Below are 27,928 nucleotides of genomic sequence, written 5' to 3' on the forward strand. Positions count from 1 at the left end.
TGTTCCTCTCCTTTAACTTGGCAACAACAAGTAAGTAAGGAAGGAAAAAGAACAGATAAAAAAAAAAATACGAGGAGATTTAGCTGAGGAATGTTTACCCCTCAGGAATTTAGTTGCAAGATAAGATCACATAAAATGCTCTCTGCATTACACATTGACTCCATAACTATTGTGTTAGTGTTTACAAACACTTTAATCAAAAGAAACAGGGAGTTTCATTGTCCACATTGCACTCATGTCACACATCCCTTAGCATTGCAATTCCAAGGAAAGTCTGCCAGAGGACAAAACAGTCTCAGTTACACAAGAGTAACGCAGAAGCAAATATGCAGCAGTGGGGGAAAAAAATCAGCTCAGTTGCACACACACTTCCTGTGCCCCAAAGAGATTCAATCCTTGGAGTAGATGAACTTTGAAGGGACCAGATGGGAGACGCTGCAAATTCTGCAGTGAAGCAAAGCTGTGTGTGTGTTGCTAATATCGTATTATATAACAGAAAGTAGATTTCTCTGGAGTATACTTGTAATTGCAGTGATGATATAGTTTTAGAAAACAATAAATACTGTAATATTTTGCAACTTGTTATGGTAGCACTATTCAGCAAACATCTCAAAGTATTTAACAAAAGCAGGCATTATCCCCATTTTACAGATCAGGAAACTGAAGCAAGCAAGCGACTTTCCCCACAGAGCTAAGGAGAGAACTGGGAAAAGGACCCACATCCCTCTGCACTGTCTCCAAAGAAAATGAGGACTGCATTGTGAAGTGGTGTTGGATTCCAGAGTTAATTTTAAAAACACTTACATTTCTTCTATTTATGACATCAGAAAAACCAAGTGGATCACAAAAAGATAGCTCAATAGTTAAGATTGGGTACATCTGTCTATAGCATTTAGTCCAGCTGTTCGGTTAAAAGTATATATTCACTCACACTACTCAAAAATAAATCTGAAATAGTTGAAATTGCTAAGAGCCAGTTACACAACTCAAGTCACCTTTTCCCCTGAAAGAGGCAAGGAATGGATCTAACAAAAACCCACCATAGCCCCGGCCCAAAACCACATTTCCCCCCCCCCTTTTCCATCACCAGTCCCAGATATCTCATAGCACCTTGGCATCATTAAGCAATAGCAAATTAAGGTCAATCACATTTGCTGCTATTTTCATCATTGAGATGGTAAATTGTACCAGGATTCCCTCCAGTTATTTGTTACTGTATCCCAGGGAAGTTCAATAAAATTACTACTTATTATTTGTTACTGTATGCTGAAAGTTGCAATGGAGTTTTTAAAAAAAGATCTACAGATGTTCACTTTTTCAGACAACTCAGTGACACTCAGAATTAACCATATTTAAAAAAGAGAATATTCTTAATAAAAATAAATCAGACTTAAACATCCTGTGACTGGATAAAAAGAATACTGACAGAGAAATGTGAAGTGGGTGTTGTGCATTTATTTTTATTTTTACACACATAACGATTGAGCCTACTACTGTGGCTATTTCTAATATGTTATCCTGAAGGTGTATGGAAAGGGAAAGAGAGCATTTCATAACGTAGTACGTCTGCTATTTAATATTATATATATATATATCATCTGTTCTCTTAAACACAAGAAAAAAAGGCAATAAAGTATTCCAAAATTAAATTAAGTCACTATCTTATTCCCCTATAAATCAGCTCTTTTGAAATGTATCAAACATTTTTTTTAAAAGGCACCAAACTAAAATAAATCCACATCTTAATTGCTTCTTCCCCTCCACACCAGACACACACCCCCTCCAACATCTGTATATGAAGGGCAATCAACACCGTCTGATAATCGTTCTGCAGGCAAGTCTAGCTCTGTAAGGATTTTTCACACGCAACCGCCCCTCCAACAAATAATAATCAAGCTTATAGACAACTCAGCGCACAGAAAAAAAAACCCGGAGGGGTGTTGTTGGGTTTTGTTTTTTGGCAGTGGTACCCATGCCCCCACAAATAGCCCTGCACAGAACCTCCCCTCATCAACTGCACTTTTCTGACTTAAAAATACGTATTACAGACAAGTTGATTGCAAGAAATCACAGAACTCACCTGGATTTGGGATTTTTCCCCTTCCCCTGCGAGACCATAAAACAAGACACAACGTGGGATTCAATCACCTAGACATGGGGTAGGGCTTGCAGCTCCCTTGGGATGTCTATATGGTCCCCCCTCCCCTTTGCTTGGGATTTAGTCACTGCCCTAGCGCTTCAGCAGCAGGGGGAGGAGGCTATAGCGTAGCACAATGAATTGCAGGGCAGAGACCTCCCTTGCTTGTTTTGCAATGACATCATCCTTATGTCCAGGGTGGGAGGTAGGAGGGGGGAAGCCGCCCATTGGCTCCTTAAGATCGACGGTGCGGCATTCTGGAACATGTAGTTCGCTCCCGTGTCTAGCAGCAAGCCCCGGGTGCATGGAGAACTACAACTCCTATAAGGTTCTGCGCCGCGCAGCCGCAGAGAAAACTGGGTGTGTGGTGAGGGGGAGGGAACGGAGAGAGCGAGCTCGGCGGCCATGTTGGTGGTGTGGGTTCGCCGTTAGCTCGGAGGAGCGGCCGGGAAATCGGATTAAAATGTCGGCAAGGGGCGGGCGGGAGCTGAATGCTCAGGGGCGAGTAAGGAAAGGCAGGAAGCAGCGGGGGGAGGGGGTCGCGCCTCTTCTCCCGCCAGACGGACGGGTGGGCGCGGCGGCCAGCAGACCCCGCAATGCGTTCGGTTATCATCCCCTCCCCCAGCGTGGACGGTGCGGCGTGCTGCTTAAGTCCCCCCTGCGGAGGGGTCGACCTCGGGGGAGCGGGTGGCTGCTGAGTAGGCGCGTGCGCAGAACGGCTCGGAGGGAGCCCCGGCAGCGACCGGCTCCGTGTGCCCCGCGGACGGCAGCGGCCCGGGGGCTGCGGCGCACGAGAGCGACGCCCGCGGGTGAGCGAGCGGGGGAGGCGGCCCGGCTCCATGGCTGCCCCGGCGGGGGGGGGGGGCATCCGGGAGCCCGCCGCGCGGCGATGGAGGGCGCGGGGGCTGCGGTGCCCGCGTGGCGCAGTGCCGGGGGGCCGCGCCTCAGCCCGGCCTCGGCGCCTGCAGGCCCAGCGGGAGGCGCCGCCCCGGCCGGTTGCTGCGGCGGGAGGGGAGCGCGCGAGGCGGGCTCCGCGCCCGCCGGTACAGCGAGGCGAAGGCGCGAGCTTGGCGGGGGTCAGGCCCAGGATTCAGTCTAGCTCGGGCTCCGGGCCGCGGCCGCGGGGGCAGAAACCTCGAGCTGACGGGGTGTGGTGGGGAGCGGGGGAGGGCGCGGGGCGAGCGGTGACTCAACGCTGCTGTGTTCGGTGCTGCGCCGCGCTTCTTCCCGGAGCGGGGATTCATTGCCAGCTAATGAGTCGCACTAATCGAGCTTGGGTTTCACAGATGCGTGGCTAGGCCTCCGTCCTGGGGGAGATGGTGCAATGGTCCTGCCCTTCAGCGATGGAAGTAGGTGTTTTCCCCACCGGACCTGCTCGGGCATTTAGTAGCACTGAGGAGTCCTTAAAGACACCAAGGCAACGGACAACGTTATCTGAGGGCACAGGTTCCCAATGCTGTGCATGGGATCAGTTCGCTGAAGACATTTTCCCTCTTCCTTCCAGCAGTCTCAGGCTTGACTGGATTCAGCTTTAATCAGCTGTTCTTCATCCAGGTGGTGATTGCAGTTGAGCATTTTAGGGAGGCTTCTTTATTAGCTTGCTTAGGAAAGGGAAGTTAGAGGTAGGGTATTTGTGAGACTTCCTGCTTCAAGCACAGGTTCCTTCTAATATTTGGCCCACTGTTGCATGCTTTAGGGTGGACAGTGCTAGTTCCCCTCAAAGGCAGTGTTCATAGTATCTGTTAATTAGGGGTCCAGAGTGTTCTTTGTTTTTTACCATGCAGGAAGGAGGCCCTGCCTGCACTCGGACTCCTGTGATTGTACAGTTCCTAGAAGGGACAATAGTTGCTTTGGGTCCTGTTCTCAGCCTCTTGGTGGCTAAAGAGGCCATCAGGGATGCAGGTGATCTCTCTGCTTTCTCACAGCAAGTGAGGGTGGCAGTTCCAGAGGTCCCCTTTAAATCATTAAGAATCCCTTATTGGGTTGGCATGCCACACCATGTAAAGTGGTGTCAGAGAGGTGTGGGGTTTTTTTGTTTTTTTTTAAATGGGGGAAAGAAAAAAAACTTGCCTGATGGGCTGCTCTTGGAAGCAGATACAGCACATCTGTTCAAGATGGGCCTTCCTGATAGCAACTGGTAGTTTTATCCTGTCTGCCTGCCTGCCATAGTGTGAGCACTACAGCGGGAGGGACTGGGTATGGTCAGAAGTCTTTGTACAAAAAACATGGATTTCTTGGGTAACTTTATCAGGCACTTATTAAATTTGTTCTCTTTCAGGATATACTGATACTGAGGAAATGGAATGCAATTGTCCCTCCTCTGCTGCTTCTTTTTTTTGTTTTTTAAAGCTGCAGGTACCTATGCTCAGAATTTTGAGCCAACACTCTGCCTTCTTCCTTCCTCCTACAAAACTGCCAGTTGGGATTGATGGAGGGGATGCACTTTAGGCCTTAATTTTAGCTGGAGTCAAATAAAAATATTGCTGTATTGGTAACTGAAGAAAAGGTAAATGATGTGGTGTATGTTAGATCAAAATGGCAAAGATGTGTCTTACGCCTCATGGTTCCTCTTTCAGATGTATGTGGATGTTACAAAAAGCAGTTTTACCAAGTGCTGCATTCTTTTCCTAGTTTCTTCACTGCCTGAGTCAATATCTGCTGAAATAATTTGTGCTAAGGAGGAGAAATTAGTTTGTTTTTGTTTTTTTTAAAGAAGGTGGGGGGGGATATATAATTGCAGAAGAACAGCTGTCTAAGCTTTTCAAATTAAATCTGTCCTAGATCTGTGCAGCTGGAACCTCTTCATATTAAGCAAAAGTGGTAAGTATTTTGATGGAGTACTTAGATAATGTTTGATTTGCCTTCTGTGAAAGACTATTCTGTATGTTATCTGCTAACATTGTCAGAGATGAATCAGCCAGCTTTTTCATCTTTACGACAGACTTCCTGACCAGCAAACAGCGAAGTGTGGCGGGCAGATTCTAGAAACCTTTCTTCAGTGGATGATGTGTGGGAAGCCTGCTTGTACACCTTCACTGCTGTCCCCTATTTTTATGAATATACAATTTACTTTGATTCCAATGTTTTCTTTGCCTAAAGAAAATAGGTTTCCTCTTCCCACGCAGACATAGAAGGTTGATGCTCTTGTCACAGTAATTGCCAGGGAAGGCCAACTTAAAGCACGGGGCATTTGCAATATCAAGTTGGCTTGTAAGTCTGGTGCATGAAAAGTGGTATAGAACAGATTTTATTATATTACATAATACACTTTTTTCCCCCCACCAGTGCGGAGCTTTCCAGTCTTTGTTACTGTCAGTCTGCAGCCATCTGTGATGTTCATTAATCACAATTTGCCATGGCCTTCAGAAGTTTCACTTATACATGTCACACTGTGCATCTGTGAAGTGATTTCTAGAATTTCTATGTTTTCAGTCACTAAGAGTATAGTTCCAAGTTACACAACAGGCTCACATGCTGACACTGTAGTGCTGACTCTGTAGTGTTGCAGGAGATGGTGCTGCAATAGTGGAAGTGCTGTTATTTTAGATAACATGGTAAGTTTTCAAGTGGTTCTGTAGTTGAAGATGGAGCTTGACACTTCTCAAAATAAGTAGGTGAATCCTTTGTCTATTCTAATACTGCTTTTGTCAGTAAACTCATTCCGGTGTCTGTACAACACCTCAGCCCCAATTATGTTTGCCTGTACTTGCACTGTTAGTGTAATCTAACCTTTTATGATTTGAAGACACTTCAGACTGTCACAATTGTGAAAGTGACTGTAGTCTAGTGGTTTTCAAACTTTTTTTTCTGATGATCCAGTTGAATAAAATTGATGCCCACAACCCAACGGAGCTGGGGATGAGGGGCTTGGGGTGTGAGAGGGAGCTGGGGACAGGTGGTGCAGGCTCAGGTGGGACTGGGGATGATGGGTGCAGAAGGGGGTCAGGGCTCTGGCCTGGGGATGAGAGGGTTTGGGATGCGGGCTTACCGCCAGCAGCTCCTGCTCAGTGGCACAGCTGGGGTGCAGAGGCAGGCTTCCCGCCTGTCCTGGCACCACAGACCATGCTGTGCCCTGGAAGTAGCCAGCAGGTCCAGCTCCCAAGCAGAGGCACACAAGCAGTTCTGCCCAGCTCTCACCTGCAGGCACTCCATGCCTCTTTCCCCTGCCTTCCCCCCCCCCCAGCTCCAGGAACCAACCAGTGGGAGTGTGGAGCTGGTGCTCTGGGTGGGGGTAGCACATGCAGCTCCATGGCTCACCTGCCTATGAGCTGGGCCTGTTGGCTGCTTTCAGGGCACAGCATGGTGTCAGAACAGGTAAGGACTACTAGTTTATACTGCCCGGCCACCAGGGTCCCTGGGCGCTGAACAAGGTGACCCAGTGCCTTGCATTCTGTGACCTAGTACTGGGTTGTGACCCAAACTTTGAAAACCACTGCAGTAGTCCATATCTTTCATCTGACTGAGCAGCTGAAGAAAGTGTCCTTGAAAACAAAACTTCAAGTTTCTGGTGAGTATACTCTGTTCTGAATAGAACAAAAATGGAACAAAATAGTCTGTGGAGGTAGAGCCTTTCTGGGAAGGAAACAAAGGCATTTGGACAGGTATAATCTCTTCCTTCCTGGCTTTGCAGGAAGGAGGTTAAGATGAAAACGTAAGCAGAAATCTACATAACCAGGTTCATCTGTAGAAATGCAAGTATGAGACTGCAGCTCTTCAGAACGAAAATCTTACATTGCCTTTCAGGAAATCCTTGTTTTGTGAATTGTAACAATTCACTGCAGGCTCATGTAATAAAGCAGATCCACACCCAATGTAACTTAGTAGCTCCCAGATGAGACTTATGTGCACAAAAATAGAAAATTCAGGGAGTGTGGTTCCTACTTGAATTGTAACTTGGCCATGGTAGATGCAGCTGTTGGGTATATAAAAGCTTAAAAAAAAAAATACAGGAACAGCTATTTAAAAAAAAAAAACCCACACACAGTCACCTCATTTGTGGGCCAAGTCTAAAGTGCAGAGTCCTTTATCCCAGATACCAAAGGAGCATAGAATTTGGAGTTAGAGCTGCTCAGTTTTTTCTGTAACATTTTTGTTGGAAAGTGTCCAAGGGACAATATGTCAGTTTTCTCACCAGGATATTTTGAAACAAAGTTTTAAATCAACCTGAGCTGACAGTTTCCTTTTTGGAAACTGAAAAAGGCAGGGAAGAGAACAAATTTAAAAAAAAAATTTTTTTACCAGTTGTAAAACTGAGAAGAGGTATTTTAACAAACTTCTTTAGCTGCTGCCTCTTCCCTATCATTTCTCCTCTGCCCCCCCCTTTTTTTTAGTGGGGGGAAAAGGGAATACTGAAAACACACATGCCAAAAAAAATGGAACTGACATTAAATCAAAATGAAAAATGGCATATTTTGGAAGTAAAACTTCAGAAAAAGCTTTGATTTCTGATATGCATCTGATGAAGTGGGTATTTGCCCACAAAAACTTATACTCCAATATGTCTAAGTCTATAAAGTGCCACAGGACTGTTGCTTTTTACAGATCCAGACTAACACAGCTACCACTCTGATACTTGACTAGCTATAATTTATCTTGCATGGGAAAAACCTTTGTTTAAAGTTTTTAAATGTAGTTGTCAGATGCTAGAATTGAACTAATTATCTTGTGTCTTTCAGCTTATGGATACCACGGTGGTTTAACTACAGAAGAATCTCTTCATGTATCATGGACGTGTCTTTCTCCTCAGTTCACTACCAGTTGTGACAGAACAGGAAGTAAAATATACTGCAAATCTTAAGATTTCTAGGAACTTAATAGCTGTTACTGCTTCAGCAGACCCTTACTAGGAACTTCCTGGTAGCAATGGGGATACAACTGAGATCTTCCTGATCTAGAACTCAAACCCCTCTCACTTTAGCTAGATGAGAATGTTTGTAGCAGAGGGATTATCCTGTATAGTGAAGTTCTTTTCCTTCTAGGAGACAACACATGCAAGTCAGCTCGTTACAATGTTATCCAATAGAAACCTTCAGGGAGAGTGATACAGGTGATATGTGACTTCTAAACATGAAGCTTGCCCTCGCTATCAATTAACACTTGCCCCCGCTATCAATTAACACTTGCCCCTAGGAAAAAATAGCACATGCCGCATGCCTTATCTTTATCTGTACCTCCTTTAAGTCCAAGCCAGATGATTTGAAGCAGCAGGAAGAGTGCCAAATGCTGACTTGTCAACATTATTACTTCGAATTGACTGGTTTAGAAAGGTCCCCTAGCCAAGTAGTGATCTAGTGTTACTCTCTAGCTCTCAATGTAATAGGCTGACCACACAAGCTGGTATGGATACATCCTGAGCTAGCACACTGCAACTATTCCATGGTTTTGATATGCTGAGAACTATTTTCAAGCCCCAAACAATTCCTAAGCAGAAAGCTATTTTGAAGAAGGTTGAAAATAACCCATGGAATTCCAGTTAACAACCCCCCCCCTCCATTTTTTTCCCTATGCAACTTCAAGAAAACTCACTTGTTATAGTCTGAAAATGAACTTGCGATCTAGTCATTTCACTGCTATTGTGCAAGTCTTCCTCTACTGCCCACTGAACTTAACTTAGCTCCTTAATTGCCAAAGATATCCTTGTAAAGGGGAAACTAGCTGTATACAGAAGGAAAAACCTATTTCCTATTCAAGAGATTATTTTTCAATATATTCTAACAGTCCCTTATCTACATTAGGAGAGCACAGGCTCTGCCAAAGTTCCATTAGCTTCCATATTGTTCTGTCTTGTCAGATCCAATTGCAGGATTAAGGCCACAGGTCTCAACATCATTTGTTTAGGAAAAAAATCCACTAAACTGCACATGCTTCTGGCTATACACTATAGCTTTACATTTGCATGTTCTCCATATACTTATATAAAACTACAATACCATAAATCAAAACATTACATAACACCTATCTGCTGTTGCTCAACTCCACCAGCACGTTACACTGAGAAAAAACAACTCTGATAAGATTATGTACCTTTACTACACATTTATGGCCTGATTTACAGAGGTCCTGACTGCCCTTAGATCCCACTAATGATCATGGGAGCTGCAGAATCCTAGCACCTGTGAAAATCAGGCCATTAATTAAAAATATCAAGATGTTTTTTAATTGCCCCCAAAAAAACCCTCCCTAAATGTTACATTGTATAAATTAGGTGGGTTTCTGGCAGGCTTCAGTAAATCTGGGATGTGTGTAAGGGAGCTAGCTAGTGAAAGGAAATTGGGGGCAGGGGGTTGCAGAAGAGGCAGATATGCACATAATAGCTGGTCCTGTGCATCCCTTCTGTTTACCTTCTAGTGTTTGCATTGTAGGGGACTAGGAAGACACCACTTCTGTGACTCATATCTGTCTCTCTACTTTCATGCACCTCTTTATTTCCCACCATTCCACTTCTGCTTCCATTCCCTTGCTTGATTCTTTGCATGCCCCTGTTTGTGCTTTCTTTATAAAAACCTTGCTTCCAGGAAAGCTTGGAAGCACTGATGACACTAACTTGGGTTCTCTGCCAGCTTCCCTTCCATGCTGAGTAGTTCAGGTGGTTTCATTTGGCAGTATTATACCATGTAATAGCATGTAACCTAGAGGAGTGTGACTAAGAGGCTAATTCCTGGCACCAGTTCACTTCGGTCAGTTTTACATGCTGTTGTGCTGCTATCACATAACAGGGATCATTACAGTAGTTGATTTCAGTTTGCACTGCCTCCTTATGTAGAGGGCTACTGTTCTGCTCTTGCAAAGATTTGAAAAAACAGTGGGGGAGAAGTAACTGGCTCACTTATTTACCCCCACCTTCTGATGTTGGAATTATTATTTATGCAGGGTATTACCATGACACTAGTTTACCATTTAGCCTTTGGATTTAATAAAGGAGTTTATGGTTATTTATATAATTGCTCTAAATATCCCTAAAAGGTAATACATTAATTTATTACCTCTAAACAGCATTTGATAGGATACTTAAACTGACTAAAGTCATGGCCTTTAGACCTGTTTTGGTGAGCTCCAACTTGATCAGGTCAGTGCTAGCAATGAATTATTTGAGAGTTTACTTTTTTATAGCCTTTAAACAAGTAATTTCATTGCCAATTATCAGGTGTTAGCTAAGATCAGATGGAGTTTTATATAGGCATTTATTGCATCTAGTATCCAATTAACTTATTTGTTACTTCAGGCCAAGCCTCAAGTAAGATAACACTGGTATTCTGGAGGGACACTAAGTTTAACACTCTCCTGGTCTCTTTCTGGTCACATGCTTTGGGCCTGCTCATGCCAATGTCCCAAATCCGTTTTAAAGCCATAGTTCACCCGGATCTAAGGTGAGTCTATATTCCCACACTTGAGGAGCAGGACCCAGAATTTTCTGAGTCATGCTAGTCCTCCAACTCTTTACGCGTTGGATCCAAAGTGCACTAAAATGAATGGGAGTCTTTCCAATGAGGTTTAAGTCAGGCCCTGATGGCAGCCAGGAGCTATATATACACCTCATTGCGAGGATTTAGAAATCCTCAATTCATTCCTCCCCTAAGATGTCCTTGGGAGGGAAGGAGTTGGCTGTGTACACTAGGGAGGCCAATGATGTGGGTTGATTCTCAACTGGTTTGACTAGGCTTTCATACTGTGGGGTGTCTATTCTAAGTGTTTTGAGGCACAATAATTTATTTCTGGTCTGCCCTTTAGCAAACATTCCATGTTTTAAAAAGAGCAAAGCCTTGAGACACTCTTTTAAACGGCAATTTAAAAAAAAACTTTCAGACGTGGGGGGGGAACTTTGTATGGCTTAGGGCACTAGCATTTTGATCAACAGTGGGGGATTTTTTCACTCTTAAGAAATAATGCTAACAGTTTGAGCAGAGAGCTAAATGGCTATTTTTCCATGTGCCTATTCGAGGAATGCAGGCTATATGTAATTCTCAAAACCCTATTTTTATGTGGTAAATGGATTTTTGGTTACAGCAAAACCAATGCTGTTTTGTACCCATGACAGCCTCCTTTACAGGAACAAACACGAACAGCTACTGAAGTCTGCTGATTTGTAGGGTTATGCTGATGGATATTTACTTAGGGTTTGTCTACACTTAAAATGTGCTGCTGTAGCACTTCAGTGTAGAAACTACCTCTGCCTCCATGCGTGTAGATAATCTACCTCCTCAAGAGGTGGGAGCTAGTTTGACAGAAGAGTTTTTCCGTCAACACAACGCTGTCTACACAGGGATTTGGTTCAGCTTAATTATGGATTTTTCACAGTCCGACGGACAGTTAAACCAACCTAATTTTCTAGTGTAGACCAGGCCTTAGAAACCTCTCTCTGTGGAGGAAGGATGAAGAAGAGCTTGCCTTACCCTAGGTAACATTCTACCCATCCTTGGCTCTTATTAATGCTCATCTTGTAACTCTGACTCATGAGCCAGTGAACTGTTCAACAGCATTTTTCCAGCTGGTGGTCTTCAAGCCTGCAATTACACCTTTTAAAATCAAGTCTGCAAACAGTGTTGGAGACTGCTGGCTACAGCTCTATTCAAGGCAGATCACTAGGTGAAAACTTGTGGGCACTTCATTACCAAATAAATTAAGGTGTCTGAGGCCTGGTCTACACTACACAAGTTGACCTAAGGCAGCTTACTTAATTAGGTTAGTATACAATACACCTTTGTCCCGCTGATGTAAGTGCCTTACTACACAGACATCTCTACCACCTCCACGAGAGTTGTAGGGCTTATGTCAATGTAATGAGGGCAATGCAGTGTGTAGACACTCCATTATTTAAGGCTTCGTCTGCACCAGTGGTTCTCAAACTTTGTACTGGCAGCCCCTTTCACCCAGCAAGCCTCTGTTTATAAATTATACTTCTTTATATTTAACAAGTATATTTGTTAATATCACTTTTCATAGTGACTTGCTAACTAGCTGAGTGGCATGAACTCATGACCCATAATAACCTTGCAACCCCCTGAGATCCCCAGTTTTAGAACCCTTTGTCTACACTAGCACTTTTTTCAATGAAACTTGTCAGGGGATGAGGGTCCCCCACCTCCCTGATCAACATAAGTTTCACCAACAAAAACACTGATCGGGACAGTGCTGTTGGCAGGAGAGGCAAAAGCCAGGGGACAGATGGGCTCCCAGCCCTCAGCGCTGCCCCTCTTCAGTCAGTGGAAGCACTCCTGGTGAGGATGCACACTACTGACAGAGAGGGTAGTGTGGACATCACTTACTGTGATGGCTGTAAGTCAACCTACCATTGGTCAGCTTAGGGCTGTCGTGTAGATATGCCCAGAGAGCTACCGAATGAGTGAGGTAGAGTGTAGGTGTTGGTCTCAGAGTAGAATTTTATGTATTTTTGTCCCTGTAGGTTCTGTCCAACTGTAACTTTTCCACCTGATGAAAAAGTGAATGTGCTCAAGTGTGGGGGTGGGAAAAGAAATGTCACATGTAAAGAAAGATGGATAAAGGGCTGCATCTTTGTGTGAAGGATTCTACCTGTGAACTCACAATGCAAATATTTTGCCTCCCCCAGGTTTTAATATTGGTGAGTTTTGAAGACTGCTCTAGTGAGGCTCTCTGGCAAAACAGGTGTGCTGAGGAAATAGATCTTTGGCTATAGCAGCTTCAGAATGAAACACAAAATTCATTGGAATTGCTTTTACTATTTTAGTGAGCATCAGTTAGAGTAACTGAGCACCAAAGGTTATGTAGTCATAGCCCTTACTAGGCCTCTCAGGGGAGCAAAATGGTATAGGGTCGTTCTCAATCTCCTGCTTAAGCCTGCTCAAATTATGACTCTCTGGGGAGCACCCTGGCTACTGGTGTGACACAACCTGCTGCAAATAGGTAGCTGAAGAGGAAGCATGGAGTTGGCTCCACTCCCACACCCCAACCCTTTGCTACTCAAGCAGCTAGGGAGGAACCAAGGGCTCCATGAAAAACTGAATTAGCTTACTCCTTCCCCAGAGCAAGGGGGGAGGGGAGAAATCATGAGTCATGGTTTGTTCTCAGGTCCGCTCCTGCGGCAGAGCAGCTACACCCTGCCCTTTATTCAGGTCAGAACAGATTGTAAAGTTACAGTCTAGCTCCAAATGCAATTTAGGTCTGAACTACTTAGGTTCTGTCTACACTACTAAGCAGGGCCGGCTTTAGGAAGTGTGGGGCCCGATTTGAACAGTTTCGACGGAGCCCCGGCAGGGATGACTAAAAAAAAAACAACACATAAAAAACACGGGGCGCTTTTACTCACCGGGCAGCGCGCCAAGTCTTCGACGGCAGGTCCTTCACTCGCTCCAGGTCTTCGGCGGCTCTGAAGGACCTGCCGCCGAAGTGCTGCTGAAGACCCGGAGCGAGTGAAAGACCTGCCGCCAAAGACCCAGAGCGCTGCTGGGTGAGTAAAAATTTAAAAGGAGCCTCTAGCCAGGGAAGGGATTCTTGGCCACTTGGCCCACCCCCTGGCGGCTCTGCCACTGGGCACGGGGCCCGATTCGGGGGAATTGGTGGAATTGGCCTAAAGCCGGCCCTGCTACTAAGCTTGTAATACCTTTGGATTCACATGCAACATGGTGAATACTCTGTCACGGACCGTGGTAGCTACGTGGCATCCCTTTCTCTAAGAGTCCTGGGCTAGAATAGGATTATCTTCCTGAAACTAGTTCATAATACTGTTAATTTGCTGTACAGATTGGACCCCATCATTATTCTTGTGTAACCGGTTTGCCTAGTCCTCTTTCCTCCCAGCTCTGTGTGCAGCAAGCCTTCCCGGAATCCACTGAACCATATGCTATTGATGCTGCTTGGAGGGCACATCTTCCAGGCAGTCTGTACCTTTCTGAGGCATTATGTCACAACTGCCCAGATTTTTCCTCAATGCACTGATAGAAACATAGTTCGCCAGCAATGTAATTGTGGCCATGTGATGGATGCCCTCTTGGCTGACACACCAGGCATGGAACCAGAAGCTTCAGCACTAAGAGCATGAGCTGCTCCAGATAGAGCTAAAGTTCTGTAATTAGGAGCTTTTAATTACTCATATCCTCTGTGAACTGGGCACAAAGGGGATGTATAACATTCACCCATGGGCTACAAACTCACAAAATTGGTTTGTGCACATGTAATCCACAGTATCAATGTAGCTTTTTGTCCTCTTGTAACTAGGCTGCATAGAGAAGTTTGAGTTTGCTACTGGCTCTGTGCTAATGGACTGGATCCTTGAGCTCAGGCAGAGGTGCATGCCTTGAAATCCTGGGGCAGTCCCTGCGCACTACCTGATTAGGTGTGTTACATGACTGTGCTGTGGGAAAACCTGCCATGTGAACAAAATTGTGCCTGTTGTAATTTGGGTCAGATGAGTATGCCATAAACTGGTTGCAAAGACATTAGGGTGGACAGGCCCTAAGAAATATCTTCGTGCGTTCTTATGCCCCATCTATGCTAAATGGTACTGTGTTTAACTATGGCAGTGCTGCTGCCATCTTATAACATGGATTGCGTTTGTAGATGGTGGGACCAAACTGGGCTATAAATGCATACCACTACAGCATAGTTCCTTAATGCATTTATAACATCGTTTGGTCCAAGTTTAGGCCTAACTAAGTTAGGAATTCATTTGAAGCACACTATTAAAACTAAAGTTTGCAGCATATTGTCATTGTGTTAAGTGATGACATGTTATTAACACAGTCGCTTTCCTAAGGAATTTATAATGTAAAAGAAAGGCACATAAAGGCCAAAAAATGGAAAAGGTTAGTTGACCTGAGTTTGAGAAGTATTATTTCTCTTCACCTGCTTCTCCCCATTGTCTAGTGAAGTTGTGGACAAAGGGCCACTGTCCACTTTTTACTTCTTTTTGTAAAGGGAAAGCTGTGAAAGTCTACTCCAAAAATGCTTGCCACCAAGTCTCGGATAAAAAAGTATTGGCCCCTCAGTATCAGATTGCCAGCTGGAGCTTGTGACTGGTTCAGAATAATGTGTCTTTTTTAAGAGACTGAAGTGTTGGCAGGTAGTGGAATTAAGGTTAGTCTCTTTATGTATTTTGACTATATGTCATTTACCATATTGTTCTGAAGGTAACAGGATAATCCAATTTTACTGTGCATTTTACTTCTCTGCTAAATGACTGGGTTGTGAAAAGGCTTCCATTTAGGAAGAAATAACTCTTAAGTTAACAAATGGGTCTGGACAAAGCTGTAGTTCAAACAGGCTTGTGTTGTGTAAGCTTCCCCACACTTCAATGTATTAAAGTCCCAATTCAAAACAGGAAGAGACTGACAATTATGCCAAATTGCGGGGTAGCTCTGTGACAGAAAAATGTTGACCGAGGATAAGATCTAGACCAACCAGAAGAGCTTCACTCTTGTCTGAAGTGGGATATGAGCGCTAGTGGCTAATCTACACTACAAAGGTTTGCTGGTACAGCTATTCCAGTATAGCCAGACAGCCAAAGCCTCTAGCGAAAACACAACATGTACTGGCAAAACAAGTTATTTTGCAGATGTGGTTAAACCACCTCCCCTGTATGACAAACTATGCTGGCACAAGGCTGTGTTTAGGGGGAATAAGAACCTGTATAAGAAAAATCCCTAAATATCAGGACTGTCCCTATAAAATCAGGACATCTGGTCACCCTAGCTGTGTTGCTAGTATAGCTGAATCTACACAGGGTTTGTTATGTTTGTTTTTTGCACCAGCATAGACATGTTGGTTAGGGGTATGGTTATTTGTAGGGTAGATCTGCCCTAGTCTCCAGAGGAGAGGGGCATAGATGCCAATTGTAATTTAAAAAAATGTAGCCTGATTCATCTGTTTTGTTCAGGTGAGTTATCCCTATTTTACGTTGATGTAAGGGGTGTAACAATCAGGCCTTTTGCCTTTATGTGTAATTAAATATGAACACAGCACACATTGATTAACTATATGAACTTTAAGAAGTACAGTGCTAGATAAAATGGGTGCAGTTTTCCTTGTAAGTAGACTTTGTGTTGAGGGAAGGGCATTGTGTAAGACAAATCCAATAAACATTGAGTAGTTCCTTTTACTAACCAATGCCTGATGGCGGAAGAAAGTCTTAAATTGCTGAACTCTTGAATAATAGCAACGAGTGACAAGAAAATTCCCCAAGTAGTTCCAACCATAGCAAACCTGGGGTGTTTAATTCCTGTGTCATAACAAGACTCTGATTAGATAGCACTTTGTGAAACTAGACAACAAATAAGCCAGAAATGAGCTTGAATCTTAGTTGGGATTCAAGTGTCCCCAAAGGGGTGTTGGTTTTGACTCATGTCCAGACTTTTTTTTGTTTTAAATGAACATAAATTTCCCAAAGTTTCAGCTAACTAATTTCGTCCAAGGGAATCCTATAGTCCATAATAGTTATAAGGAATATAAATTCTTCTACATTCTCTACAAATATAACCTGTCATAGGGTCACACTCACCTCTCACAAGCACTGCCTGACAGAGTGTGGGCACCTGCATGCACTGTCTGTTTGTGGTGGGTCTTCAGTGCCTCAGACCTCCAGTTGAGCCACACTCTGTATGTGAAATAAAAATTCCTTCCAAGGAAACCGTGTGACCGGGGCCAATCCCAGTACCCCTCAGTTGGCCTTTCTTTCCCTGTAGCCCTCCCTGGGCTCAGGCCCTTAATTAGTCTGGCAGGTTTTAAAATAGCCTCAGCCCTGGTACTGAGCAATACTCCAGGACTCCCTCCCTGGAGCTAATGTCCTCACCAGCTGTCCTGCTGGGCCACTAAAAGTTCAGCTCTGTTTCTGGGGTGCATCCAAATTCAGGTCACTTTCGCAGAGGCTGGAGGGACAGGACCTGGACCCACCTTCTACTCCAGGTCCAAGCCCAGGGACCCTAAAGATAGCAGCCATCTGTCATGTTCATTTAACCAAGCTGTATTGCTGCTATGATTTCCTGGGCCACTTCCGCACAGCCCTAGCATGTTCTTCACCCTCACCTCAGGGGCCTTGTCCTGGCTGAGTCCCAGCAGGGCTGCCCAGAGGGGAGGTCAAGTGGGGCAATTTGCCCCAGACCCTGCAGGGGCACTGGGAGCCCTGGTCCTGCAGCAGTCTGGGTCTTCAACAGCATTTCAGCAGCAGGGGGCCCTTCAGTGCTGCTGAAGACACAGACCGCTGCCAAGTAAGTACAAGCACCGCAGCTCCCCCTCTTTGTCCCAGGCCCCCTAAATCCTCTGGGCAGCCCTGAGTCCCAGCCACCAGCCCAGAGCTCCTTCTTGCTCCCTCCAATCTCTACCAGCACTGCTCTGTCTGAGGACCTGTGGCTCCCTCAGCCAGTCAGACACACCATCCATACTCTTTCAGCTCTAGTATGGAACTGATCTCAAACTCCCCCTGCAGCTTCTTTTATAGAGGCCAGCTAGGCCCTTACTGGTTGCTCCTTGCAGCCCCTTTCTGATTGGCTGTGTCCCACAAAGCCACTCTAGGCAGCTTGGAAGACTCTCTCCACTGCCCTTTTCTGGAGTAGGGTCTGGCAGGGCTTCAAGGCCACCAGCAGGGGCCTTCATGGCCTTGTCCACCCTGCCACATGACTATTTTCATGCAAATGGCTTTATGTTTTCAATTTTTTGAGTAGTTGAGCATTTTCCTTTCATATTCTATATCACAGCTAAGTGTATCCACATTAGATAGGTGAAGAGTAAGGGCTTGCAGTGCCTCTGTAGCACTTAGTGAAGATGGTACCTATGTCAATGGAAGAGCTCCCATTGGTGTAGGTACTCCACCTCCCCAAGATGATAGCTGTCCGTGGGAGAAGCTCTCCCATCAACATAGCGCAGTCTATACTTGAGAGTTCAGTTGGTATAACTGCGTTGCTCAGGGTTGTGGATTTTCCATGTGCTTGAGCGATGTTATACTAACATAAATTTGTAGCATTGACCAGGGTGATTGGATACTGAATGTTGCCATTACAGGAGCAATGAAGTGCAAAGCTGAGAGTAATCAGAGCTGGATTCAATTCCCAACTGTCATGGACTAACTATGGGCAAGTCCTTTAAACCTTGCTGGGCCAAATTTTGCTCTTGGTGACACCAATGTAAAGCCAGAGTTACTCTGTTGAACTCAATTATTTTATTCCAAGTTTGCACCCATCTCTTTAATGGAAGAATTTGGCCTCTGGGTTTCATTAACCCTCTCTGTAAACTGAATCTAATAATGCTTAAACAGCTTTGAAAAAACACTTGGAGATGAAAAAGTGGTATGTATGTGCTAAGGGCTTGTCTACACTTACAGTACAGCTCTGCTCTTGTAGTGCTTAGTGAAGCCACTACCTACATGGATGGGAAACCTCTCATTCGTGTAGGTACGCCAGCTCTCCAAGAGATGGTAGCTACGTCGATGGGAAAAGCCCTCCCGTTGACATTTTACTGTCTACACTGGGAGTTTGGACAGTTGCTCAGGAGTGTGGAAAATCCACTCCTCCTAAGTGACGTAGTTATACTGACATAGGTTTGTAGTGTAGACCAGGACTTGCGTATCTTAAGTCCTTGCATCTTTGGAATCGGGCTATCAAAAACATTCCATAGTGGCATCTCCAGCTCTTTAACTGGAGATACCTGTGTGAGGAGAAGAAGCTTGTTTTCTTGACGTTAAATAGAACTCTGGTGCTGTTTGTTTCAAATGCTTCATGTAAGGAAAGACAAACACAAAGTAGAACAATCACTCCAGTGTCCAGAGGCATAACACATCCACTATAAATACTTCAGATATTTATTCAGTAGTGCCCAGTCATTTGGAATCATTCTCCCACTTTTCTAGAAGACAATGTTTCTTGCCTAATGTTCACTTGGCTTCTTTTCTCTGCATAGACCATGAGAATTTTAATTGGCCTTATATTTCAGAGCTAGTTTCACGCTTGATCATCAGTGGCAGTTTATAGAGATTTAGATGTTCTTTTTATAAAGCTATGCTTAGGCAACCTTTGATGAATAGGGTCTGGGTGGGGTTTCTTTGACGCAGTGGGAGTAATTATTTCCGCTTTAGTTTTTGGATGTCTGGTTTTCTACCAAAGATGGAGCATGAATACGCCACTAAAACACATGGCAAGATCAAAATTCTATTCTACGCACTCCTGCTCCACCAGCCCAAAAAGGAAAGATGACATATTACATATATTTGATTTTAAAAGGTTTGCAAACCTTTGTTTATAATGCCAAGATCCAGTATAACTACCTTTGCTGGGAACTCACCAACCATAGATGCTGCAATGCAGTGCATCAGTTTTCACTAGACTGTACAAACTGCCTTGTTTTCAATAGTTGCTTCTCTTTAATGTGGGCTCAGGCATACAGCATGGTGCATAACAACTGCAGTCCTTACAAATGTTTTCAAATAATTTGCCAAGAGAAGGGAATTAAAATAATAAAATGACTGGGTATTATCATAATGCACTAGTGAGAGTACATGACTACAGCTCCTCCTTTTATTCAAAGTTTATCATGGAAGCAATCCCATTCCCCCAAATAAGAATTGTACTGCATGGACTTTCCTATAATGTCACAGTTTCAACTAGCCAGAGATCTATTTTCAGAGGGGGCTTGTGGCACCACTACAGACATAGTGTTTGCTTTTTCAAGCTCTTCAGATTGTTGTATCATCCTCTCAATTGTCAACATCTTCATTAGTCAGCTCATGTCCTCCCAGAGCCAAATTCACCTCTTGGGTGACTACAGGGAGGTCAATGAACAAACTGCCCTGGGGAGAATTTGACAGTGGTGTTTTTCCTCACCAAAATAAAAAGTTGACCAACAACTGAGACACGAGATTCAGCCCATAAAATTTATCTTCTATGGACAATGACTATGGGTGTCACTTTGAATATGAGAACAGGCATAGCATAGCTTCACACCATTGTTAAATCTCGGGCCTTAAAAAGATGCAGTAAGATTCATAAAATGTGCCCTGACATTTTAAAGCTAGGGACGCTGGTGATGCATTTTCAAATAAGATGAAGGTTTGACCTTGTGACCGCTAGTTTACATGGCCAGTGCTCTAAGGCCAGGGCTGTTGTTTACTATTCAATTTGCTTTGCTTAACAGAGTGGCAAGGAACCAGCTCCAGCCTCACAGAGCAAAGAGAACATGGATCATTTTAAGAGTCATAAATCTTCTTTTTAATATCTTCCCATAGAGCTTTACAACTCCCCAGGCTAAAGCACTTCCCAGAGATGTGTCATTAGGTTTTAAAACTGATGGTGCTAGTTTCTTTCCTACATCTGAGTTCTGATTAGGGCAGGGGTGTATGGAAGGGGGTATCAGGCAGCCAGCATAAGCCAGCCTTGACATTAGAATAGTCTAGTGGTTGCTGTAACTTACACCACTAGTGTAGGGTCCCTTTGGGACTTTACACCAGCGGATGATTGTCAGAGTGGTTCTGTAAGGATGTATGAAGTTTATGTACATTACCTTAATTTTTTTCCTTTAAAAGATTAAGTATTTCTAAGTGTAACATTCCTAGTGTGTATTTTTTCTAATTTTTGTTACTTTTGACTTTACGGTTACAGTGACATTTTAAGCTAAGAATAGAAACTTTCTCAAGTTAAACATTTTAGACTTGAAAATTTAGGAGGAGACTGTTGAGAGATCAGTGATATAGTTCATCGGTTACTTTATTGCAGGGTTACCATAACTGCATGATATATGTCCATGCAACAAGGTAATCAATCTTCAGTATTCCAGCTCATAAGGAAATGAAACTTAGATACTAGTACTTTATTATTAAATCATTTATACACACAGCCCATCTATAATATCAATAATATTGATAAACATAACCATAAATAACCATAAACACTTTTTCATTGTTACTGTAGTCCAAGAGGAAGTACTGTAAAAATCATCTTCTGAGGCCAGATTTATTATGCAGGGGCCCAGTCCTGCATACAGTTACTCATGCACATATTGCTATTATTCACCTTTGAAATCAGTGGGATTCCACAAGTAAGTAACTGCACATGCATGAGTAACTGTTTGCAGGATTCGGCGCCTCGTAGCTAGTGAGCTGTTAGAAAGTTGGCTTTTCTGTTTTAAAGCATTTTGTATTAGGAAACATTGCTGGAGAATTTATCACATACTATCATATTATGGTCCACTGAGGATTTTTCTCCATAAAATTTAAGTCTTTTAATAAAGCTCAAGCAAAGATTCAAAGATACCTATGTCACATTTCACTTTAGTTACCAGTCACCAGCATGGAAGGGGCAATACATTTGCTAAATTTTCCATACTAGATGCCAACTGTGGTAATTAAAATCCATTATAATTGGGGGCACAAGAAGCTGTAAGATTGGCCATGCTTACCCAAAAAGCTGAGGCCAAGGTGTTCAAAACTTCATACCAGAAGTTAGGCACCTAAATATGGATTTAGGTATCTAAATAATCAGCCTAATTTTCAAAAGGGCTGAGCATCCAGTGGTTCCCATTGTGGGCAACTAGTACGGACTCAGTTGTAATAATAGCAAAAATTGGCTAACATTAAACTTGCTGTAGCAGATCACATTCGTACCATATTCATGTCAGGAATAATTCTGTCAACACAGAGCATTCAGGCACCATACTGGAGACTACAATGCCCCCTCCACGTTGGTTGCATACAACAGATGTGCTCTGGCTCTGCATTCCACAAAGCATGAGGAGCATCAACTGCTTATACAAGGATGGGATTTCAAAGGTAGCAAGCTATGGAGTCACTGCTTTCCCTCTTCTGTGGATTTCTACCCCTTTGCACCTAGTTTCCCATTGCTTCTGTGCACTGGCAGCATCTCATTCACAGTAACTGGAAATAATCTCCCACTAGCTCTCCATTTCATTCCACTACCTGCCATCCTGCACTGTATCTTTTCAGCAGCCCATTTGAAGATCTGTACGCACACAGCATACTAGGTAGAAATAGTGCAGGTAAGACCTGCATTCTTCTCAGGGATGTCTTTGCACTAAAGAGAGTGGACACCTGTAAAAGCAGCTGAAACAAGGAGAAGCCAGCCCCATGTGACTACCTAGTTCTCTGCCAACCACCAGTGAATGCTCCACAAGCTGCCAATGGTTAGTGGACCACAATTTGGGATTGTGGGGTGTGACAGTCCCCAGGGTACAATCTGGACTGTTGAACAGCTGTATCCCCTCAATTCTCCCATCTGGGGTGCCTTTTACACTGCTTCACTGTGAGAGCAACCACTCCTGGTCAGCTCACACACACCCAGCATTCAGCATGTAAATCACTCCCAGCTTTATTCTGTAGTGCGATAGCCAGCCATGAATTACATTGGGAGTTTGCTGCTGTTGTCTGGCAGTCCTATATTGTCACCCAGAAATGTGCATCTTATAGTGCCTCGCACCCTCCTGGACAATACAAGCTCATATAAAGTCTGTCATTTCATTAATAGAAAATGATATGCACAAATCTTGTTATCCCAAATGAAGTTTCCCAAACACTTCAATCCAAACACATACTGGTTTAGAGAAAATAATAAAATAAGTTTATTAACTACAGAAAGATAGATTTTAAGTGATTACAAGTAATAAGGCATAGAAGTCAGAATTGGTTACTACCAAATAAAAGATAAAATGCAATTTATATCTAACTTAACAAGTTAAAGGAATTCAAAGAAAAGCATGCTCACCGCATGCTCTAGCAGTATTACTGGCTGTACTCCTTTCAGCCAGGATCCCTCCCCCAATTCGGTGTTAATTTCCTTGTCCTTCTGATGTTTTTGATGGTGTGAGCACTGAGCAGAGAGAAAGGGAGGAGTGATTTGGGGCATCTGTTCTACATTCATATATCCTTTCCTCTTCTTTGAGAATCATCTCCAGCTGGGGTTCAGGAGACAGCAAGTCTGTGAGGATGGAAACTGCCAGCTTTTTCTGTGCCAAAATGTAGATTTCTTACGCAGACTGTTTTTCCTGCCAACAAATGGCTGCTTAACAAGGTGATGATCCATTTGATTTTGTTGACTTGCTGAGGTGTCAGTTTGCCTTTTGTCTCTAAGGAAATGGTTTATGGATACTTTTCTAAACTTGGAGCATGTCTCAATAATGTTAAACAACAGTATTTTATAACTTTACATACAGTGTTGCCACACATATTTTACAGGACAATAATGATCAGCAAATGATGAGTTTTCACATGATACCTCACAAGGCACACTTTGTACAAAACGTATCATAGTCTTGTAAAAAGGGTGAACATAAGGATACAGACGGTCATATGGGGAATAGAGGTAAGCTAGGAAAATAACTGGCTGATCACTCATTTCTATTGTAGTGGTGACCCCAATCAGTGGTTAGGGTCTCATTGTATGAAACAAATTACACAAAGACAGACCCACGCCACGAAGCTCACAATCAAAGATTTAGACAACAAAATACAAAATGTGAATAAACAGACAAATGGGAGGAGCAGGGGGCAGGAGATCAAGGTTATAGTAAAGAGTGCGTGTGACGGGATTACAGTGGGTATAATTTGCATTCAAATTTGCAATGACACCTCCAGAACTGGTTTCCAAAGAGACCTATGGAAAATAAGCAGCAGTATTTACAGTATTCGTTTAATATTTTAACTGGTTCTGCACTTCGTTTTTGTTCCCTGTTCATAAACTGGAGGCTATTCTCTGTGTGCCCTTGCCCTGATGATTTGTTAATATACATCAACTTTCAGGTTATTGACCTGGTCTGTGATTTATAAAATTCCTGCTTTTCATTGGCAATTATGAAGTATATGGTCAGTTATGAACCCTTTAGTCCTCCCTGTTCAGGTTGTTCCTTATATACATTAAGACCTACAACATTTGTTTCAATGATGTTGGGCCACAAATTTTTCAATGAATACGCCACAACGTTATGAATTTGGAATGAATTATTGCCTTTTCCCAGGGAAAAATTGTTTGGGTTACACTACTGTTGATTTTAACTATAATAAATTGCTTAGAAACAAGCTGTGTGCAGTTTGGTCTGAATTACTAAATTCTTGTGACTAATTACTGGCATTCATTATGAGCTCTGGTCTTTAGTTTTCCAAGCAAGGTTAAATGATGCCACTGTTTGACCTTTTCCTCTTTCTTTCAGGAGGCAGACTCTTGTTTACAGATGATGTTTTAGTTTTGTCATGGAATCATAGATCCCTCTACAAAGCCAGATTGAGTGTGTCAAGGAATTGTGTTCTAGCACCTCAATCATATTAGCACAGATTGTCTTGGCTAGGTAGACAGGGCCTATAAAGACTAGGACTAAACTCGTTCAAATCAATGGAGTTATATCAAGGATGAACTTGCTTTTAGGATTGAAACCCAACCCTAAAACATTCTTATAACATGACTTTGTACCATCTGCATAGACAAACTGAATTGTTTTATAATGCAGTGTAAATCTTGATCCTTCTATTCAACATAGACAATTCACCTGTGGAGACCTGCACTCCAGCGAGTAGCACCTGGAAAGATCACTTCAGTCATTTACTTAGATCTCCTGGCAGTATGCAGGACGTCACACTATCTCATTTCCAGTGACAGTTTATTATGCCCATACCTGAATCCTGTGGAACCCATTACTAATGATTAATTTGGATAAACAGAAAATGGGATGCAAGTTCTAAATGACTTCAGATCCTTGTATATGGCTTTCATTCCACAAAGGCCTTGTTTGCATCAGGGAAACATCTGAAAAAATTCCTATAGTTGATAACACTGATAGTTAATATCAGCTGCACCACTATTAGCAACACTGGAAGTACAGTTATCAGCCACTGACAGTTGTCAGCATCATGTCATCTAATATAAACCAAGTTGGAGCAAGCCTAAGGACTTGTCTACATGAGGAAGTTGCAACAGTTTAATTAAAAAGCTTTAAAAAAGTTTAGTTAAACTTGTGCAAAACTCTATGTAGATTCATTTATTTCAGTTTATTATTTTAGTTTAGTTCAAATTGGTAAGGATTTGACTTAAGCTAACTCAATATAAGCCACTGTAAAAACAAAATAATAGCATGTACATGGGGTTTTGCATTTGTTTAATTACACATTAACTGGGTGCAAGTTTGCATGTAAACGCTTTTAGGTCATTTTAGCTAAATCATTTTTTTAGCAGATTAAGGCCTTGGGTAATATTATCAAAAGCACCAAAGTCCCATTTTCAAGAACCACTTAGGCGCTTATCACTGATTTTGAATGAAAGTTTGGCTCCTAAGTGACTTCTGAAATGGGATTTATGCTCCTAAATCACTTTTATGCTTTTTTTGAAAATTGTATCCTTTATCTTCAAACACATTTACACTGGTTTAACAAAACAGGTGCAAACCCTGTGTGGATACTCATCTCTGTTCAAGAATGGCCTATTTCAGCTTACCTTAAACACTGCAAAAATCATGCTTTCCATAGTGCCCTGGCTCTAGGGCTGCATTTACAGTGTGAACACAGGCAGCAAGGTTGATTTGCAAACTGATGCAATCATAGGAGACCCAATGCCAGACATGCGGTTGTTAATTTCTTGCTGCCATGGAACGACCTTCTGATTCATCTCTTGAATGATACCATGATTAAACCAGTTGTCTTGCTGATCATTGGAGTATATGTAGCTGATACTATACAAATTCAAGAATAATCCAGATGCCAGTTTGAGATGTGGCCTCCATAAAGGCTCCAAGAGCCGCTCCCACAGGAAAAATGAAAGACGATGGAATGGGGAAAGTGTGACATCACTGGAAGGGAAGAGCCAGCAATTTTCCACGCAGCTCGAGATTTTCACTATGCTGAATGGGTTGAATTAGAGATGCTGACAATTCACAATTGCTTTATTGAAATATGGAAGTTTTCAGTGTCGTTGACAAGGGGAAACAGGCATATGATATGCTGCTTTTTTCTTTTAAAAGCCACGTTCAACTTTCACAGCAGGATCTTACTTGACTGGAGGAACTTTCTGCCAAAGTCAGTGAGGAAGAATTCATAAGAGTGAGCTTTAGCAATAGGGGACTTATGACATAGTAGAATAGAATTTTGGAGGGGCTAGTTCTGCTTAGAAAATGAATTTGTTATCCACATTAACCCCAAAACAAGTTTTATCCTTCTATCACGTTCTCTGCTGATGCCTTTTTCTCAAAATGAAGATGTTTCTCTTTTTCTTGGCCTTTCACATGAGGATTTACCAAACCAGAAATGTCTTATGGGTGTATATTTTATAATCCAATAATTTTATATTGCAGACCTAAAACACTCAATGGAACAAACCAGGATTCTAATGTTTGCAGTGTTGTTTTAGCCATGCTGGTTCCATAGTATTAGAGAGACAAGGTGGGTGAGATGATAGCTTTTACTGGGCCAACTGTTTTCGGTGTAAGAGACAAGCTTTCAGGTTAGACACAGGTCACCTGGCAAAGAGCTCTGTGTAGCTCAAAAGCTTGTCTCTTTCAACAACAGAAGTTGGTCCAATAAAAGATATTACTTCATCCACCTTGTTGCTCAGTATTCTAATGATCACTTGTTATTAACTGATTTTAATTTACTCTTCTACAATAGATCTTTTCAGCTGTTATAGACTTTGGGCGAAACAACCAATACACGTATGAAAGTTGCTAAAATAAAGGAGAGAAAAAACACATAGTGACATGACAAACACATCTAAAATATAGTTTCCTATATAATGAACATTAGCAGATGTGAGGGGCCTTGCAGACTGGCTTCCAAGTGGAGGAGAAATGAGTCACATGGAGTTTGGATATGCTCTAAGTGTAATTTGTTTTATTTACATACATATACAAGTCCTGGAACAGTGGTGATCTTATACAGCACGCAAAACGATCTCATCTTTCAGGATTCTCAGCCCAATGCCAGTGCCCGGTTCCTGTGGAGCAACTCTTCCCCAACAACTGACTCCAATCAGAGGCCAAGGAAGAGAGCAAACTCTCTTGCGGCGCACACAGCTCCCTCTGCCCAAAACTTTGCATGAACAAAATTAATAACAACTCCATATGTCATCTCAAGATTGAACATTTGCTCACACTAAGAAAAGAACTTGGAAGACCAGCCTACCATAACAATATATACAAACCCATCACTGATCACAAAGGATACAAAGATAGTATATCCGTCTTGCAATACTAAAGATGTATCTGTCTATCAATTATATATTTGTATTATATCCTTGTACTATGTGATACATTCAGAGCTGCATGCTTATACTTACCTGTCTAAAGTGTTATATGTATACACATCAAATATACCAAACATCCTCCTAAATCCATAAAGTACCTATATGCTAATACCTGCAGAATTACATGTCCTGTCCTTAATTGCCTCATAAGGATGTTGTGAGGAGTAGTTAGTTAATATTTGAAAATGTAGGACCTGGTTTGCCACTGCCTTACACCTTGTGTAGTCGCAGACCGATGCTGCAGAGTAGTTGTAAAACAAAACATTATCATTTGGATTGATATGCACTTTGCACAGGTGTAAAAGACTATAAAAGGTGCAAGACAGAGGAGAAACATGTTTATAAAGCTATATAGGTGCTACACACTGTAAATGCACTATATCCGGTAGTCTCTACTCAAAGTCCCTGTGGAAGTTAACAAAATGTTTGTCTTTGTAAAGAGTGCGGTACTAGGCCCATTATTACAAGTCATGATTCCAAAGATGCCAAATATGGTACTTGTGCATGTATTTACCAGGGGTGGCCCATCCATACAGGCGAACTAGGCGGTCATCTAGGTTGCCAAGTTAAATGGGGCGCCAAATTGGAGGAAAAAAATCAAATGAAAAAA

The 27,928-nt window shown here is 42.8% G+C and overlaps 1 protein-coding gene and 1 long non-coding RNA gene across 7 annotated transcripts in view; one reads left to right on the forward strand and one right to left on the reverse strand.

Moving 5' to 3' along the window:
• The window catches only part of RAB30 (RAB30, member RAS oncogene family), a 67,275-nt gene extending 64,790 nt beyond the window's left edge, over positions 1-2,485 (reverse strand). Inside the window, exon 1 of the mRNA XM_039535877.1 lies at positions 2,081-2,485. The gene's annotated coding sequence lies outside the window, so the exon portion shown is untranslated. The remainder of the gene's footprint in view (positions 1-2,080) is intronic.
• A 30-nt stretch (positions 2,486-2,515) lies between these two features.
• Positions 2,516-27,928, forward strand: LOC120403923. 6 transcript variants are annotated; one of them, XR_005597809.1, is made up of 7 exons: positions 2,649-2,946; positions 3,424-3,691; positions 4,416-4,643; positions 4,919-4,957; positions 7,813-8,183; positions 22,982-23,400; positions 26,928-27,928. It is a non-coding gene; the product is annotated as an uncharacterized LOC120403923 (long non-coding RNA). The 6 variants fall into 6 exon arrangements; XR_005597807.1 differs by having other exon boundaries at positions 22,982-23,109; positions 26,685-27,928; XR_005597811.1 differs by having other exon boundaries at positions 22,982-23,109.

This window comes from Mauremys reevesii, linkage group 1, assembly GCF_016161935.1.
Source record: "Mauremys reevesii isolate NIE-2019 linkage group 1, ASM1616193v1, whole genome shotgun sequence".
Taxonomy (NCBI): Eukaryota; Metazoa; Chordata; order Testudines; family Geoemydidae; genus Mauremys; species Mauremys reevesii.